Here is a 20,924-nt window from a genome sequence, read left to right as displayed (position 1 = left end):
ACTGTGCAGTAGCTTTACAGAAAATTCAGTACTGTGCAGTAGCTTTACAGACACTTCAGTACTGTTAAGTAGCTTTACAGACATTCAGTACTGTTAAATAGCTTTATAGACATTCAGTATATTGTTGATCTGTACAGTTAAATATCAACTACTGAACAATCTGAACATAGACTGAACAGATCTTAATTGACTGCAAGTACATAGTCTGAACAGTACTGAATTTACTGCAATGGCCTGAAAATTATTGATGTACTCATTTATTGTTCAGTCATTTAAGAGCAGTTCGGATCAAAATTACCTTTTCAGACTAACATTTGTTTACTAGTGCAAAATGTTATTTGTACTTAGATACTCCTGTCACATTTTATAAAGTAAGTGTTCTTCTTCGGTAAAAAAAAAGGTTAGCTGATTCTTATACCAAATATATGTAAGTATACCATTTTGCTGATTTTCATCCTTGTCTCCCTCTGCATTTTTAACCGGAGGTTGGATGATGAGTAGATATTGTCTGGTCCTTCGAATGATCATAAACATTCATATAGTATTACACGTATCTGTCGTTGAAGACTCAATGATTACATCTAGAGTTCTTTCAATTTATTTCCCCGTCGCTGTGTTGCTTACCCATTGAATGATGTATATATATATATTTATAGTATATAAACCGGTATCAAAACCTGTAATATACTAAATCCAAATTTATTTAACGGTACATGTATTTCCACAACATTTTAGGCATTTAATTTCAACAAAATTTACGAAGTTGAATATTCGAAATTGTCAATTGAAATAAAATATCTCTTGAAATGTAATGGCCTTTACTATTATTTGATTTTTATATTTATATAAGCAAAAACAATGACATTTTAGTGCAGAATAATTGAATCCTTAGTTGATACTCCAGTCAAATACATCAAGAACATGAAATGAAAAGAAAATATGTCCTTCAACATATCCATATGCAGATATTATTTGAAATGGAACTCCCTCATCTTACTTAAGCGACTTGATATAAAAATGAACTTCATATTTCACTGATTTTAGGTGTTCTAAAACTCATCAAATTGTTCTTTGAATGAAACTACAAGCAACGCATGCAATCCATACACTGTCTCCGCATTTTTATAGACACATTTTAGTGAAATTCAATATGTTTTTGCCCAGATATTACGCTTTATTAGGTTAAAACATATAAGCCGATTTTCTTTAACGACTGTCAGCATTCCATCTCATGTTTCCACACATTGTGTTTCCTGGTCAATCATGTTTTCACAAAGGCATTAACTAATTAACTGATTAAATACATATCTTGCTATCACTAAACAGTATTAGTCTCACCCAAATCAGCAATATCAAGTAACTTTTCAGAGCATCTGATAATGTTGATATGATAATTTTTGTGGAATTTTTAATCTCTAATATTTTGATTCCATTGTTTTTAAAAATGTCATGATAATGTTAGCAACAGCAGTATTGAAATAAACTATTAATTCATCTAATTTCTATCATTCATCTTCAAACAGGTATCTTCATGTGATCTACGATTGTAACTTTCCATTTTGGTCCTGGCTAAAATCTAGATCACTGAAAGAAGAATTAGTAAACTGTTTGGATCGCAATAATGTTCAAATGTCAAGTCTTCAAGCAAGCGATTTTGAAAATTGTACCTGTAAGTGTTGATAATTTATTTTCAATTTAAAACTATGGAAGTTGATGTCTTAGAAAAAAAAGTAAAATCACAAAAATACTGAACTCCGAGGAAAATTCAAAACGGAAAGTCCCTAATCAAATGGCAACATCAAATGATAAAACACATCAAACGAATGGACAACAACTGTCATATTCCTGACTTGGTACAGGCATATTCAAATGTAGAAAATGGTGGATTGAACCTGGTTTTATAGCGCTAAACCTCTCACTTGTATGACAGTCGCATCAGATTCCAGAAATATTATTGTTCATATATTCATTTACGTAATTCAATACCAATCGCTAAAATTGAGCATTCTTTGTAATGTTGGCATTTATATTATTGTCATATTTACTAGATGTACTTTGCTTTACGACGCAGATGTATGTAATTAAAAATTTGTAAGGTCTTGGCTTATATCAATTTTGAACATATCTAAACTAAGACGTGGTTATTGCGACATGATTACAAGCGACCTTTTGCGCTTAAGTGTCAAGATTATATCAGAGGCAAACAAATGGGTCTTATCATACCTCCTCCGTTGATTGTCGTATATGTAAAACGTCTTATGAACAGCAGTGCATTCTGTTTTTATCGATTCGACAGCATCATGTATCTTTAGAAATTCATGTTATGATATTTCCATTGGATGATTAGTTTTTGTTTATGTTTTTCATTGTCTAGAAATTTATTTATTATCCTGTGATTGTTAATAAGAACATGTTAATAGGTAGAATTCAAACTTTAATTTTGATTTTGATATATTAAAACTAACATAAATATGTTATATCATACAGTTATTTAAACGTATCGTCCTTCATCCTATCGAAATTATACATTTATTTGTTGGCATTACATCAAACCCTATGCTTTTCTCCTAATTTGTGTGACATCTTTATGACGTCCATGCACGGTATCAGTTTTTATTATTTAGTCGAAAAGAACATGATTTAGTTGTTATTGGTTTTAAACTAGCATTCAGTAATTGCAAGTACTCCTAAGTCGGTTCTTTTTTATCTTTATTAGTAAACTTCCGATAAAGCCAAAGGGGACTTTATGTTTTACAATCCGTTCGTCTGTCCTTCTGTCTGTCTATATGTCAGTCTGGCAAATCAGCTTTTCACAATTTTTTCTTCATGCTTTAAGGTATCAATTTATTATTTGGTATATGGTTTTATCATGACCAGTAACAGATCAGGTTTGAATTTTGTTCCGGTCTGATGATTTTGTGCAGGGTAATGGTTCTTTCACTAAGTAAATTCACGCTAGAAATCAGTTTTTCACACTTTTTTTTCATGGTTGAAGATATTGATTTGATTTTTGATAAATAGTCTTACCATGACAAGTTATAGATCAAGTTCGAATCTAGTTGGGTTCAGATGGTTATTCATTATTTTGCAGAGTTATCGTCCTCTGACTTAGAAAATTCACGCAAATAATCAGATTTCCACACTTTTTTTTTCTTCATGCTTGAATATATTGATTGGGTATTTTTTATATAGTACTAGTTTCACCATGACAAGTTGTAGACCAAGTTTGAATTTTGTTTCGCTCAGATGCTTTTTTAACAGATTTTTTGTCCTTGTACTTAAGAAAATGTACGAAAATAATCAGCTATCAGCACTTTGTTGTAATGTTTCCCAGTACAATGAATTTTTTACCGGTAAAGGACAATGTATTACCATGCAATACTCTCGAAATCTCAAAATTTATGTTCACAGTTTTTTCGTACACGATGCTGTTACATCACTATGCAAGGTAAGCAGACGGGTTGAGCGCTCACTAACATCTTTCACTCCGCTGAATGATGAAGTTACCTTGTCAAAACATCGTTGGTTGTTCTACGTCATATATATTTTGGTCGATTGTTTGTCATAAATCAGGTCGTGTTTTTGTTAATCGTTTCACATATCGGGGTCTTTCATAGCGGCTATATTAGCAGAATTGTCGAGATAACAGCATTGGAGACAGGTATTGGTGGATGTCAGTATGCTTAGAGTACAGGTTTTTGGAAAATATGCCATCTGTTTACATGGAGATAAAGGTGAAGGCAAATTTCGAATTAGATATCCCACGTGTAAAGGAGTAGGGTCATTTTCTGATGTATCCCTTACTATTCGTAAGGGACCTGTTTTTTGTGTCATTTTGGGTTCGTTAAAGTCATGAAACTTCAAATTTAGAAACAAAGTGAAATATGTTTTATATACTTGAATGGCTAGGAAATGTACGCGAACTTTCTGGTAAAAGAAAATCCTTTATAGTAACACAATAGTCATAAATGTGCTGGTATTGAATTATTGTCTTCCCGTACACTAATTCGCTGATATTATTTGCTACATAGTGTGAAAGTGACCTTATACGATATATACGGGGTCAGTAAATTCTATCTTCGACTTGATATCTTTATCTCTAACGGAAATCTTATTATTAATAAAATATACGATAAAAGAGGGGCGAAAGATACCAAAGGAACAGTCAAATTCATAGATCGAAAATAAACTGACAACGCCATGGCTAGAAAAGAAAACAGACAAACAGACAAATAACAGTACACAAGACACAACATAGAAAACTAAAGACTCAGCAACACGAACCCCACCAAAAACTGGGGGTGATTAAAGAGATGATTGTCAATTTTCTATTGTTACTTATCAATTTGGCACAAGCGTATGTTCTTCAACTTTGTACTTGTTTTGGCTTTCGTACTTTTTTTATCTGAGCGTCACTGGTTAGTCTTGTGTGGACGAAACGCGTGTCTTGCGTATTAAATTTTAAACCTGGTACCTTTTGTTAGCTATTATTCGTATGTTTCTCTGTCCAATATGTTCTCCCATTTATTTGTATTGTAGTCCTGTCATGTAATGTTGTCATTTTAATGTTATATTTAACATTGCTATAAAAGCGGGAGGTTTGGCTAGCCACAAAACCAGGTTCAACCCACCATTTTTTTTTCTTAAAATGTCCTGTACCAAGTCAGGAAAATGGCTATTGTTATATTATAGTTCGTTTCTGTGTGTGTTACATTTTAATGTTGTGTTTTTGTTGTGTCGTAGTTCTCCTCTTATATTTGATGTGTTCCCTCAGTTTTAGTTTGTAACCCGGATTTGTTTTTTTCTCAATCGATTTATGAATTTCGAACAGCGGTATACTACTGTTGCCTTTATTTATATATCTCAACTTGCTCGATTTGCTCGTGTATGTAAAAATAAATAAGAAGATTTGGTATGCGTGCCAATGAGACAATGTATAAAAAGTAAAATATTATAGGTCAAAGTACGATCTTCAACACGGAGTTTTATCTCACACCGAACAGCAAGCTATAAAGAGCCCCAAAAAGACTAGTGTAAAAAAATTCAAACAGGAAAACCAACTGTATTATCTATACAAAAAGCGAGAAACGATAAACACTTATGAACCACACCAACAAACAACAACCACTGAACGACAGACTCCTGACTTAGGACAGGTGCATACAAATGCAGCTGGTTTAAACGTTTTAACAGGCGCCAACCTTCATCCTAACCTGGAACAAAAGTGTAACATTACAACATAAAAAGACACACTAGAAAATATCAATCAAAATGGCTTAATCCGATCAAAAAGACATATAAACAAAAACAAGTAAACCTACACTGAACGAATAAATTTGATCTATGACACATTAAAAATGAAATAGTAATATAAAAAAAAGATCTAGGAAACCATGTCAAAAGACAACTCTAACCCGGGACAAAATAGCGTTAAATAAAATTATGTACACAGGTAAATTTAAATATAATAATTTTGTTGTTAGGAGTACGGAAACATTTTTTACAAAATAAATAAATTTGTTTCTCACAGTACGAGTAACAACGTTTTTGGTTTTAGAGAAAGAAATCTCTGTATTACTGAAAAAATATTATACCAGGGTTTTCGATATCGTAATTTTTTGAATATTCAAATAGTTTGGCTTCGAGCTACACTGATGAGTCATTAATTTTCGAAATGCGAATCTGACGCATTAAAATTGGTCCCATTTATGTAACTACTACCTTTGGGTAGATACATCTGCTGGTGGACTGTTAGTTCCTGAGGGTATCACCAGCCCAATATTCAGTACTTCGGTTCTGGCATAAAAATACGGATATTGTTTGATAAAAATCTGCCGTCATAAAATTGTTGGAATAATTTTAAATTACGGAATATATCTCCCTCATGATCCGCACTCAACTTTTGTAATAGATTTTGGCTATTCAAATATTTTGGTCTCGAGCATCAATGAAGAGATAAGAATTGCCGAAATGCGCATGTTGTGCATTAAAATTGATCCCGTTCCTGTTATTTTACAAAATGTTATTAATGTTACAAGGAATAAAATTGCAGACATCCTATATTTTCAGGTTTTTCACATTCCATCTTTAAGGGCTATATTCTATACAAACACAAATGTCGTCATTCACTTCAAGAGCTACAAAAAAAAATTAAAACAGACTAATTCACAAGGTATATAGTTAAGACACTGTTGTCAAGTCATGAAAGTTGACGATTTTTGAATTAATATTTATTTGCTCATAGGGTCTTTACATCGGTAATAAACACTTTTATTCTATAACCAGTTGTTAGCATGATTCGGATTATGCTCTTTTCGTGTAATGTATGACGTGCTGTTGTTAATAGAACTAAGAAGATGTAATATTAGTACAAATTAGGCAACTGTCAATCCAAGTCACAATGTTTAAACATGTTAAACTCTGTTTTAAATACATAAAATGCATTGATATTCTATGTCCTATTTTCAGATATTCAGATTATGTATTTTGTGTAGTGAAAACAAGAGCACTATGAGTAAATAACTGATATTATAGTAGTGTGCATCATTTATTTTGTAAACCCAAATTAAATGATTCCAAGTTAAATTATTTTCAAAGCTTAGTTTTTTCTAATGGATTATATATTTCTTCCATAAAGTTATCTAGAAAGTGGCATGTAATAAATAGGTGCTTATAATCATCTGCAATTTTACAGTGATTACATTAAGAGTAAGAACAAATTGTCTATCTTTTTGAAAAAAATAAATGTACGAGTTTCCATTTTAAAACTTTTTAACTATTTTCTTTCAAATGATTCAAAACAAATTTTAGTATATCTTGGGCTTTATAGTCTCTGGGTTTTTTTAAATTAAGTGGTCTCTTCCACTTGTTAAAACCAATTTGTATTGCTATATCTTGTTCTATTAATGTTTTATCAATTTCACTTGTTTCTAATTTATTTATATTGAGATTACAGTTATCATTGTCATAAATATACAACACATAATTTATTAGTACAATAGTTTTTCATGAACAGTTTTCAACTTATATATTAATAATTCTGTTGGTATAGCTTTTTGAATTCTGAAAAACTCATCAATACATTTTTTTTATTTTTTAGCTTTTATCTCATAAAACTTTCTAAAATATTTCCATTTTCTACAATAATATCGTTTATATAAATGATATTGCTTTTCAGTCAGTTATGAAATGTTTTGAAGTTTCACAACTAGTTCCCCCCAAATTACTTGTTGGCGAATTAGTCTGAAGTTTTTTGGCCATTTGTTTCATTTATTATCACTGTTATACTAGTACCTTGATTATATTAAGATATCCGATTTCAGTTGCAAGATAAATAGATTGTTTGAAAGTTTGTTTAAGTAAAATTAATTAGCGATATTTTCTTTTCGAAATCTGGTTAAAAACTGGTAAATTCTACAAAACAAATCTCAATACACTGAAAGAAAAGTTATATTAGAAAAACAAATATATTTAGATGTACTTGAATTATATCATTTGATAGTACAGTTAATTTGTGCATTAATTGATTAATTTATCACTTAATTGTGTGAGTTTTATTCAATTTTCATGTACTTGAACAATGATATATTTATATGATCTGGCACCATGTATGTTCTTGTTGGTTACAGTTTGACTATCAACCTTTTAAATTATAACTGACCTACCTGATTAATAATCTAGATATAGCTAATACACAATATATTCCAAAAATGATTACAAAACAACCGTTAACCGGAAACATTGAATTGATGATAGCTTATAAACAACAAGCCTAATCTAAGATGACATATACAATTCCCTGGATTTCTAGAACTAATGAAACGGTGACCTCCACTGAGATAGCTGTGTCCAGATCCGGAGTAATTATTAATATCATGTGCAATATTGTTGTTGATTAAAAAAAAAAGGAAACAAGGACTAGTGTAGACAAGATCCTATTTCAAGCAAAGAAAACTGTCCATCTTCTTCACTGCGTAACTTCTTAAGATGACAATACAAAATACCAAAATCCCGGCTAAACTTAGACATATAAATTGAATTCAGTCACGGATCGGAGTTGTTTTTGATCGCGTTAAAGTAATCTAAATGTACTGACTATCGAGTTGCTCTTGTACGGTAATGTCCAATGTCTAATCGAGTAACTGTCCTATTGTTCAAAGTAGATTATAAAATAATACAAGGCACAAACAATCGTATCGTTTTATTATTTTTATGTATGAAGAGAAATTGAAGCTCAGTCGTGCTGAAGATAAGTATGTTGAACATATGATGCGAAGTATGGACTAACTACTTTTTCTTAAGGATGTTTGCTACTTAAGGAAGTTTATGTTTCAAAATAACAAGCTTTTGAAAAGACTGTTTTGAATTGAGTATATAAATAAAAGAACTAAAAAAGCAGAAAATAATTATGGATGTGTCTGCTTGTTTTCGATACATAATTAATAGAAAATATGGCGGGGAACGATTCTCTCTAGAGTTTTCAAGCATTTTACATTTGCACCTTTTTATTCAAAATCTATGAAAAAATAACAAGGATTTTATAAGATTTTAAAAAATGAATTTTAAAACTATATGTAATCAAATAATGAAAAGAAAGTAGGGGTTAGAGGGCAAAATTTGTATATTCACTACATTGATAAAACTAGAGGATTCCGAATATCTGACAAAAAGTCAAAAACAAGAGTAGATAACATCCATCACGTTACAAGGGAATCCTCATGAAATTCATTTTTGGAGCTAGATTTAAATTTTGTGGTGATAACAAACCTCCTTTTTTATTCCGTTTATTTTGAGAAGTATAAGATAGGAACCTTTATAGATTCCCCCTAAAAATCTAGATAGGCCCAATTTTATCTGTTTCTGGTTGACTTACGTAATTATGTACAAATACTGTCAAATTACACACAGAAATTATCAATGACATTTATTTTCAATACTTTAGATTCAACAACTCATCTGACTTATGCACAGGAAGAATCTACTACATCAGGAGTAACAACAGAAATAACAGCATGTAAATATAGACACCATTTCGTTTACTAGTTACTTGTTGTTGTTTTTTATTTATTTTTTTTAATTTTGAAGCTATTCTAACTTAATTCGTAAAACACATTTAACTAATTTTCTTTCAGATTTGAATTCATATTATGTAGCTCATATCAATCTCTATGTGCTTAGTAAAAATAAATACACCATGCTTCGTGTGCTGTTTTTTTTTTAGAGGGTATTTGTTCGGAGGAAAATTTTGTGTATTTCTTACTGACTTTAAGTTAAAAAAAAAATAGTAAAACAGGTAAAATACTTCAACAAAAATTCATAACTTGAATACTAACCGACAATACAATTGCCAAAACGAAAAAGACTAAAATACAAAGAACAGCCCTCAAAACTGGACAAAGAGAACTAAAAATTCAGCGGCAAGAATCCCCCCCCCCACCCCCCCCCCCCCCCCCCCCCCAAAAAAAAAAAATCTGTTTTGCGCTTATGTTCCCAGAATGTATGGTCTGATGAATAATCTTAGTAATAACTATTTAAAAGCATTTTTTTCTTCTTTATTATATATAGGAAGTACATTTAGTTTACTTTAAGAAATGTTTTGATACTATTTTTAGAAACTTAGGTAGAGCAACCGACAATCATTTATATAGACCTATATTTATGAATAGTCAAAAACGTCATACATATGCATATTCATGTATGCAGCGTAATTAATTCTTCCGTGTATGCTTTTGTGACAATCAGTGGCAATAGCTCTATATATTATACATTTACAATTTCAGCTTGAATCGTAAGACAGGTTATGTATCTTAGCCTTTCACGATAATTCCATGATAATTTATCTAACGGATAACAAATATTTATAATATGCCAAACTAAAAATTTAAATGCTATGACAGTGTCTTATCTGATATCACCTAAAAGGTTCATTGTTGAAGGCCGTATAGTGACCTAGAATTGTAAACTTTTATATCGTGTGTTCTCTAATGCAGAGTTGTCTGATTGGCAATCATACCTAATCTTCTGATTTTTATAACTAAATGTCAAATACGGCATAATTATTGTGGTGTTGGTATGGCTGAAAATGACATATCTTAATAGAGATACTTTGATGTCCTTGCTTTACTATAAATAATTTCACATATCTTAACTTGAAAATCTTTTGAAAAAAAACTCACTTAAGACAACGATATGTCCTAGGATCGTCTACGAAATGTATTAATCATAGGATACCGTCGGAAACCAGCGTCTATAAACCGTTTTGTGTATTTTTTGTTTTAGTACTAAATCTCCCATTTATTTATTTTTTTTTTGGTATTTCCTTGTTTGACTATAAAACAGATACATTGATTGCATACAACGTTTTTGTTTGTACTTGTTCTTACATGTATGGAAAAATTATCCTTGCCGAGAAAATAGAAACACACAATAATTAGAATTTTCTCAATTAAGAATATTGCACTGATAGACATAACTAAATATATCTGATGGACTATTATTCATATATAAAAAATAGTTTCATATCAAAACTTTTTTCAGTTTCAAAAGAAGATGGATACAAAAGAAGTACTAGTAAGTATTTATTAAAAATGATAGAAAAAAATGCGTTTTTATTCCCTCGATCACTGTAGAAAATACTGACCTAGAAATATTGGATTATGTTAACCTAACAAAATGTAAACTTCTAAGACAATAGATCCGATATACTTTCTATTTGCTCAGTCAATTCATTTTATTACAAATTGTTACCTCACGTCTTTCTGCGTGTGCGTGTTATTCTAATGTGTTTAGCATGATATGGTTTGATAATGAATAATAGAATAATTGTTGTATTAATGGCGGAGATATTTCAAATTCCATTTCATCTGATTCTTATTTTGCTATTGCAGATACTGTCTTGATCGGTGTAGTTGCTGGAATTGTAGGATTGATAGTTATCATTGCAGCTGTCATTTTGTTTATTCAGTACGTGTTAATTAAGTCGAGTGTAAATTCCATGTATATGTAGTATCACAAAGCTAGATATAACTTAAAAAGATTATGACATTTGCTTAGCAAAATATTTTGTTTTGATTGAAAACTCGTCATTCATGTTAAAGTTGCCATTCTCTTAATTAAGGTTTCTTTTCGAAGGAACCAATATAATATACAAGTACACATTTAGAAAGACTGTTCATAAAACAATCAGTATTGTAGAAGTCACAACCGTTTATTGGCATACCGCGTATTGTTTTAAAATTTCAAATAGGATCGACATTATCTTATTGGTTGATAGAGAAGAAAGGGATCACATCTTTTGAAGTACTGCAAGTAAAACAAACAATATGAACTTATTGTATTTTTTTGATAATTAAACAAAGTAAGAATGAACTGAACGAACTTCCGGTAAAATGCGGCAGAATATTCGAACGGAAAACCAAAAACCAAATATATCGAAACAAAAACTACAACACCAAGGTCAAAATAGAAAAAATACGAATATACAACAACCATGAAAACAAAAGAGACATAATAAAACATAAAGCATCACAAAAAGCCGCGTTGAACTGATCTGCTACTGAAAGGTAGTCAGATCCTATTCCAAACTTTATACCTCGACTTGTAATATGTATATGTGATTTATGTATGTATACTAGTATATTGATATTTAAATAATATCAGGGGAAAAGAAGATTCCGAAGCTCAATTTAAACATGTCAAACAAACTTTTAAGAACGTATAATTTAATATTTTGTCTGTTCACTTTAGTCAGTGTATTTAATTTGTGTTATCATTTTTCATTTGACAACTATACATTTTTCTAGACTTATTAGTTAAGGTATTATAAGAATGTATATTTAAAGAGTGTCAATGTGAGCTATTGTAATCAATTGCGTCCGATGTCCGTTTTTCGTCCACTGGCATTCGTTGTTAGTCGTTTATCTTCTTTTTTTTCATGTGGTTTGTTTGTTTCTGTGTTTGTGGCTTATAACGTTGTCAGATTTCGTTTGACTTTTCGTTTTTAAGGGCAACTTCTGTGTGTTTCCCCTTTTTGCAATTTTAACAATTGATCTAGAAAATGAAGAATCGGATGGCAAAATTGTTCAATCATCAACAACGGATTGCTGTTGATCATTTCTAACTGCTATCAGATATAAATTTCACTCCCATCTTGGTTTAAAAACGCATTTAAAATGTTACTTCTCATGTAAAATATTACTTTTACATTTTATTTTTGACAGGCGAAAATCGATGTTGAAGAATTGTCACGAAAATTCAAATCAAAGAAATTCAGCAGTTTATGAAAATGAAATCCAATTAGATCATCAAGCCTATCAGGATCTGACTCTGGTCAGAAGAGACAATCTTTCACCATATGATGTCGTACACATTGCCAATGTGTAATAGAGATATATAGTCAAGCAACAATTTTATTTCTAATCAAATGTTTTGTATACGTTAAAGTATAGTAGAATTAAGACGTTGAAAAGGGCAGGGGTAAACTGGTTCATATCCGTCCGTCCTTCGTCCGTCCGTACCATGCAACTGGTATGAGCATGATTTTCTTATCCCAGACATATAACCTAAGCCGTATTTGGGACAACTTTTTGGAACTTTTGGTCCTCAATGCTCTTCAACTTTGTACTTGTTTTGGCTTTCGTACTTTTTTATCTGAGCGTCACTGGTTTGTCTTGTGTGGACGAAACGCGCGTCTTGCGTATTTTAAACCTGGTATCTTTTGTTAACTATTATTCGTATGTTTCTCTGTCCTTTATGTTCTCCCATTATTTGTATTGTAGTCCTGTCATGTAATGTTGTCATTGTAATGTTATATTTAACATTGCCATCAAAGCAGGAGGTTTGGCTAGTCACAAAACCAGGTTCAACCCACCATTTTTTTCTTAAAAGTATCCTGTACCAAGTCAGGAAAATGGCAATTGTTATCGTATAGCGTATAGTTTGTTTCTGTGTTTGTGGCATTGTCGGTTGTTTGTTCACTTCAGTGTTTCTGTTGTTTCGTTGTCCATATGTACTATATTGTATTGTTTATTTGCGTTATTCTCTGTCCGTAATGTTGTACTGTATTCATGTCATGTAATGATGTCATTTAGTGTTATATTTAACATTGCCATAAAAGTGCGAGGTTTGGCTAGCCACAAAACCAGGTTCAACCTACTATTTTTTTCTTAAAATGTCCTGTTCCAAGTCAGGAAAATGGCCATTGTTATATTGTAGTTCGTTTCTGTGTGTGTTACATTTTAATGTTGTGTTTCTGTTGTGTCGTAGTTCTCCTCTTATATTTGATGTGTTTCCCTCAGTTTTAGTTTGTAACCCGGATTTGTTTTTTTCTCAATCTATTTATGAATTTCGAACAGCGGTATACTACTGTTGCCTTTATTTACTGTATGATACGTTTTCATAATTATCACTCAATAATATAACTTCCTGTTTACCGTGACTGAGCAGTCAAATATATTCCTACACATATATGCAATGTTTGTCACATTTTTCTATAGAACTACAAATTTGCAAATATGCTTTATATGAGCATGCTATCCCTAGTATTGCATTCTCACATCCATTGCTCGTCAACTAACTGTTTACCGGATGCTTATAGAGGGTATCATTGTCGAGCAATAGGTTACAGTTCAACATTTTCTTTCGAAATTATAAGCGGACATATCATTTACATTAAAGAAATAATCACAATCTGTTCTGTCTTAGACGCGCAATTTTTTTGGGGAAACGTGACATAAAACAAATCTCCATTACAGACAGCATTGTTCAAAGTAATGACTTACGATTTTAAACAGTTTTAAACAGTTAAAAGATTAGATGCCGTAAGGAATATAGAAGAGAAAAATATCAAATTGTCTCTCCTCGACGAAATCGCAAAAGCGAGACTCAGGCATGCTGTGGCAGGTGGCAATGTATTCAATAATGTACATGCATTAGTTTGTGATTATGCCAGTTTAAAAAGATCATCTAGTGATAGTAATCTTAAGTTGTATAATCATTGGCACATCTCATTTCCATGGAGATTATTTGGCCCCGCCCCCTTAGGTATGGTCTATTGACTTTGAAACTTTTCCTTAGCTTAGAAGTTAATGTTTGTGATTCGGTCAGTTTACCGGGAACAACTTGTAATAAGTCAATAGTCATTGGTATGTTGCTATATTAGCATGTACTTATATCAAGGAGGTTATTTGGACCTTCATCTACAGTCATTGTTCATTGACTTTAAATTTTATGGATAGCTAAGATCCTAAAGTATTGCCATTATAGTTTTAACCGTAGCATTTTACTATCAAAATTAAATAAAAACGTGACATATCTCTGTGTCAACAGTTAATTTCAATATTAATAATGTAAATTATGTACTTTGTGTTTATGTTCATCATACAATATACCTAAGTATAAACCAAATACATGATTTAAATCTGATGTCAAATTATTGACCATTTGAGGAATTTCTCAATTCGCCACTTGAGAAAAACTGCAGATTTCGGTAATCGTTCACAATAATTCTTTGTAGTGAAAAAAATAGAATAAAGACGAACGACTACAGCCAAAGGGACCAACCATGTTTTAATTAACAATTCCCACTATCTTATATGTCCATAAGTACAAGTGTGAAGTACTTCAATCTGTCGTTCTTCTTGTTTACGTGTATTTCTCTGACATCATTTAACGAATGCTTGACCAATATTCATCGAAGAGTGAATATATTTGAAAGGGGATAACTTAATGAAATATGAAAGATTTTAATGAATAACATAGGTCTAACACCAGCAAAATGTAAATGTAATTAATTCAATATTGCTTCTTCCAAGTTCCACTTGTCATCTTGCATAACCAGCAGTTTACCTAGATACAAGAGCACATTTCTCTGAAACCATTTTTAGTGGACTTTATTTTCAACATGATGACTTCCACCTCAATATAGATTCTATTTATTAGAATTTCCTTCACCCTTCTTAATTACTCATTTCGTGTTGCTTTACGTTTAATGTTATGTGTAATAATTTAAACATTGCCATTTGATTTCTGGAACCCTCGATATGAATTGTTTTATGTTCAAAAAAGTTTTATTCCTTTGTTTTTATAATGGTATTCCAGTACATTCAATATCATATTCTACAATACTCAACATGTACTCAACATGTATCATTATTAAGTCATAAAAAGCGTTAGTCTTTTCATCGGCAGCAGGTCTTTGTAATTATTTTTTTTTTTTTGACAGAATATGAATAAACAGGAATTAGTTATAAAACCCTTTAAAAACATAACGAAAGTTTTTGAATAGCTTTTGATCTTGCTCAAGGTGTCACGGTTAAGCATTTAATATTCAATGTCTCTTATATTTACCTAATTCTGTTCCTCCATTCATGCCATACATTAAATCGTTAATCGGATTATCTCACAGATGGAAGATTCCCACATTTTCAATCTATTAATAACGGAGTTGTGGGTTTGATTTCAAAATATTTTGTACCAATGATATTTTCCTTAACCATTGCGGTCTCCTAGTTCATCAAATAACAATGTGGAATATGAAACGGTGAGTAGACTTTAATTGATTGGCTCGTAAAATTGAAGTCAAAAATGAATAAATGCTGTTTGACTTAACAAAAGGCGTCATGGCACTGACAGCAGTCAATTCGAAAAAATATATGTGCCAAGTTGAGTTCCAATTCGATTTTGGTAGATAACCTAACCGTCTTTATTTATTTTTTGTCCGTAAATGTAATGAATAGTTTGTTTCAATACATATAACTCTTTAGATATTCCTATAATAAATACAAAAAGTTTTAAAACTTTGCAGTTGTTTGCAAATCAGGAATATGACAGTTGTTATCCATTCGTTTGATGTGTTTGAGCTTTTGATTTTGCCATTTGATTTGGGACTTTCCATTTTGAATTTTCCTCGAAGTTCAGAATTTTTGTGATTTTACTTTTTGATATCCGTAAAGTTCGATAAAATGTAAAATAGATGGAAAAGGAGGCACATAGAAAATAGAAAAAAAAGGAAAATACGAAAGAAAAGGAATAACGAAAACACTAAAAAGAGAATGAACAGCAAGAAGAAAAGGAATATACAAACAAACTGAAAGAAATAAACAACAGCTGTACTTTGGGAGGAAGATGAGTAATAATGCTTAGAATATCATTTTGCTAGTGGCATGCTTTTAAGAATGCAGAGTGACCATCCGTGTGTGATATTAGAGTAGAAAGAAAGAAACACTATGAACAAATGCGAGTTATCTAAATTGATCAATAATTCATAAATCATTGATAAGCAATTTGCTGAAAAAAAGGATGATGTCATTTGAAAGTAATAGGGGCAATAAGCACCAAAATCGACCCCAATTTTCACAAATGGTATAATACTTGTAAACCATCCAAGCTGTATCGCTCCTCTCCATTTAGAACCGTTTGTCGCGAAATCTATTCAATATTTAAGATATCATGTTTCCTTCTAGTCTACGTAATACGGCATTTATAAGTGTCCATAGTCAGAACTAATTAATGATAACAACACACCAACTCAGATATGTACGAACGTGTATGTTTCCTCATCAAAATAACATTATGTACCTTTATGTAGTCTTAACAAGGATTCAATGTTAAATTTCAAATAGCAGTAGTTTAACAATGTTCTGATTTCATGCATCTATATAAGCGTTTTTTCTATGCAATCATTACCCGCCACTCAAATTCACACTAAATCAAAATAGAACAATTTGAAATAAGACACAATAAAAAGGTTAATTTACAAACTATACGACTAGTCATGAGTCTAAAGATAAAGATCCCGAAAAGGACCATCTAATTTGTTGAGTAATCATTTCTGATTAACATGGAAATTCCAAGTACATCAATGCAAACAGTTATGCAGAACATTCCTAGTTGCCGCACATTGCATTTATCCTCTCACGTAGAAATCATTTTAAATTTCTTATTGACAACATGTATGAACCTTTTGGCAATAAAACTGTCTACAGGTTAAAGGTATTCTAATGGTTTTTTTATCTATGGGAGAATGTGTGGATGCTACATAAGTTAAAACGATTTTCACATATAAAGAAAGCTAGAAGGTATCCTGTACATTTGCACATTGATGGACAAAATTTTGGAGATGGAATGAACGATCACCGTTTTTTTTTTCTTCAGACGAGATTTCGTACCAGGTATATTACAAGAGTTGTAATTTTCAGTTATAACTAGAGATTAAAGATGATTATATTTTCGTGTTATAAAAATGCGAGTAAGTGTGTGTTTGTTCGTCTAATAAGTGAAAATATGTTAATTTTATATGTTTAATTCCCTCACGATAGTCTATTGAAGAAACATTCAACTAGAGAACGATTTTGAATGATATAGGTAAATCATAAATTTTACATAAATATGCATCAATGCTGAGTACTGTAAGTGAAGTAAAAGATTGTCAAAAATGAACTCTTTGTGAGTCAAAAAGGTTCGTTAAAGCTTATTTGTCCTTTTACAGTGCAGATCTGTTAAATTTTTATTTCCGTAAACAATATTCCATAGTCAAGTGACCTATTGATAAAATTTTGCATATAAGGAAATGTTCAGAAAGGTCATTTTTTTTTTTTTTATATATTTCTCACCGAAATCAGATTCAATTCTCTTGTTTGGCAGAAAAAATAGGAATAATAGGAATAGAATGCATTATTTAAAAGACAACCAAACAACACAAAGAAAAACCAACATACCATAGTATACCAACCAATTTCATACATTTACTTACAGTTTTCTTTATTTACTTACAATTAAATGCATATTATCGGCATTAAGAAAACACATAGTTCTGTGTTTGGGTCAAATAGCAGTAATATTTCACTTTGTGCATTACATTTGCATTTAAGTATTGGTTAATTAATCGTACCATATTTTGATATTTTTTTGGAAATATATGCATTTACATTTATTTCAATCAAGCATAACAAATACCTGCAAATTTATCGTACCAAATGTATGTACTTTCTTACATAGGACTCGATTCCTTACAACTTTGACATCTTGATAACACTGCCTTGTCTGAGCCACTCGACAAGATAGGCTATATGGTGTAGTTTTGGTCAATTTATGTCTTTCCTCGTCTGTCTAAACTAGGATTGTAACAAAGTGTGATATTCGGGATTCCATGCACCATTTTTTAAATCTTGAAGAATATAATCGATAATATAAGGATGTTATAAAGGAGACATTTGAAAACTAATGGAATAAACATTCCACATTCGACTTTGACGCAGTCGATTTATAAAAACAATTATTTATTGTGCAGCTGGGTTTTACTCCCCGCACACCTTAGCACAACCAGGTTTAACATCCACATCAAACTAAACAGATTGCAACTAAAAAACATCAACCTTATAGCATTACATACCCATACAAACATTAAAGCTACAACAAACCTCTACGATTACCTGCACACTATAACAGTAATAGAAAGACAGATAACTTCAAATAAAATTACATGGGTCAGTAAACTGTGCACAGCAAATATAACAATGAATATTGCTTGGGCTTCTATAATCTTATTTATAATTTTATTGGCATTATACAAATCAATGTTTGCTGGTGTTTTGCCTTCCAGTCTGTGACAATAGAACAAGGGTCCAAAAACGCATGTGTTGCAAGATATATTTCGATCATTTCAGTCCAACGACGTTTTGGGGACACTAATAAATCACGCAGGTAAGTACTATACTGTGAAACGTAACCCAAGATTAACAAATGTACAGCACAGTTTACGGTCTAGGCAGTTTATCTATATAGTGTATACATATAACCAACACAACATATAAACACAACTAGCAGCATTATATGAACAAAAGTATCTTCAATGTTGAAATACCTGTATACAAGTAAAGTAACAGAGACGTCTGTGGATTTTACAATTTAATTTGGTCAACCTTATGAATTGTGTTTGTATCCATTTAGGGATCAGGCCATATCTTGTTGTATCTTTTTCTGAACACAAATAATTTACCGATTTTTATTAAGTTATTTGATATTTTGTCCGACATAAAGTTAAGTACAGAACAGCAACATCAAATGTAAATGTGCATGCAGTTAATCTGATTTAAATGGAAACCTGGTGCAATAAAAAATCTGATGATTTATGTCCAGTAAATTGATACTTCAAACTTTTGAACAAGTGTAGTTGTTAAATGGGGAAAGTGTATATAATAACACATTTATAGTGTACATGTAAGAGAATCGTGCAATTCAAGTAAGCTTTATTTAACTTTTTTATAACATATTGTGCCGTCATTTATATAATCAATCTGTCAATCGTTGAGTGTTTATAAGTGCAATACCAGACTCCTAACCGGTTTAAAAAAATATTGTGTTACCATAGATAGCATTGTTATGTAAAGTATATTTTGTTTACTTCAGTAAAATATCTATTTTAAAAGATTACAACGCCCATTTTCATATATATTACACGTTTTACATACATAAAACGATAATAAAGACAACAACACCCATCAATTACCACTCGATTACCACTTCATGTGTTGGTTTACCTTGTTTAAATTAAATTTTAACTTTAAATGTGGAAATTTTAGAAGTTGTATATATTTCGGTCAATGATTGTTCTGGCATCTGTGTTCTATTATTGGGATGACATGTCTTCCCAATAATAAAACGCAGATGGCAGAACAATCATTGACCGAAATTTAGGGAAAGCTTTACATCGGTACAGAGATATACAGAGGTTTCCGACCTGTACAAAAAGAAAAACGGAAGGCTTAGTTGATCATGTTGATTTAGGTATGTCAAGATCCCAATGTCGACGAAACGGTCAATAAAAAAGGACAATTGTAAAAAACAGAATATCGATATTTGAAAACTGCAATATTTTCAATAAAAAAAATGGTGAAACTGTATGGCTAACATAGATATACACTATGTTAACAGTTTAATTGGAACAGCATATGAATAAAGAATATGAGATTGATTGTGTTGTTGCTCTTCAAAACCATGAACTGTAAATAAATTTTTAATTGTTTTCAGATTGGTGAGTAAGACACATATACCAAATTAGATATATTTCTGACATTATTCAGTTCAACAGATAATCATTACACAGTTGTGTTGTGTGTTCTTACATGTATATTGTAATGATACACCACTGTATCAATTTTTCGGAAGAATTTTGCGTTTGCAAACATGTTAACTCAGCCACATTCAGTATCAGTCTGTTCAAAACCTGGAGTCTATAATTAGTTGGTTGGTCTTTTCATTTTGTTCTTTTTTTGTTTTTTTTTTTTTAAATGTTTTGTACATGAATCAGTCCATTGTTTGCCTCGTTTTATAGTTTTTCCTGCCTATGCCTTTTTTTAGCTTAATATATGATTTGAGTTTTGCGCATTGTTAAAGGCCTTGAGGCGACCTTTATTTGCTAACTTCTATATCATTTGGTCTCTGGTGGAAAGTGGTCTCATTGGCAACTAAAACAACACTTGCTTATTTTCCAAAAAAATGTTCATTAAAACGTGATCACATGTAAACTATAGAACACAAAATGTTACATTGTTGGAGGCCAAACGGCGACTTATAGCTGTATAAATAAACGGTTATTTGTAAAAAGCCTGTAGTGTTGTCGCTGGTTATTATACTGCATATTCTATTTTTTATATATTAGGAACTGCATCATGTCTTTAAGGATGAAAGTACAGTTAAAAATAATCTCCACGTATCTTCAGCATATTTGGTCTTTTCTCTGGCAAAGTTCAAGGGATTTTATTTGATAAATTCACTGGAATGCAATATTTAGTGCGCAAAATGAAACCGTTGTCATGTATTTTTCTCAAAACACTTCTGTGATAAAATTATCGTTTTGTTAAGATACAACGACGCGTTGAAGTAGGGTTTATTAACTTCCTGAATTATCTTCAGTTTTGTTTCCTTGA

The 20,924-nt window shown here is 31.2% G+C and overlaps 1 protein-coding gene and 1 long non-coding RNA gene across 3 annotated transcripts in view; both read left to right on the top strand.

Moving 5' to 3' along the window:
• Positions 1-20,924, top strand: part of LOC127739089 (slit homolog 1 protein-like) — a 296,950-nt gene that overhangs the window by 128,603 nt on the left and 147,423 nt on the right. The gene's annotated exons all lie outside the window — the stretch shown is intronic.
• On the top strand, positions 1,529-14,311 carry LOC127739096 (uncharacterized). The gene is made up of 4 exons (XR_008000284.1): positions 1,529-1,669; positions 8,942-9,013; positions 10,537-10,569; positions 12,219-14,311. It is a non-coding gene; the product is annotated as an uncharacterized LOC127739096 (long non-coding RNA).

The sequence above is a fragment of the Mytilus californianus genome, unplaced genomic scaffold (genome assembly GCF_021869535.1).
Source record: "Mytilus californianus isolate M0D057914Y unplaced genomic scaffold, xbMytCali1.0.p SCAF_4, whole genome shotgun sequence".
Lineage (NCBI taxonomy): Eukaryota > Metazoa > Mollusca > Bivalvia > Mytilida > Mytilidae > Mytilus > Mytilus californianus.
Note: the sequence above shows the minus strand (reverse complement) of the source record. Positions and strands in the feature narration are given on the sequence as shown.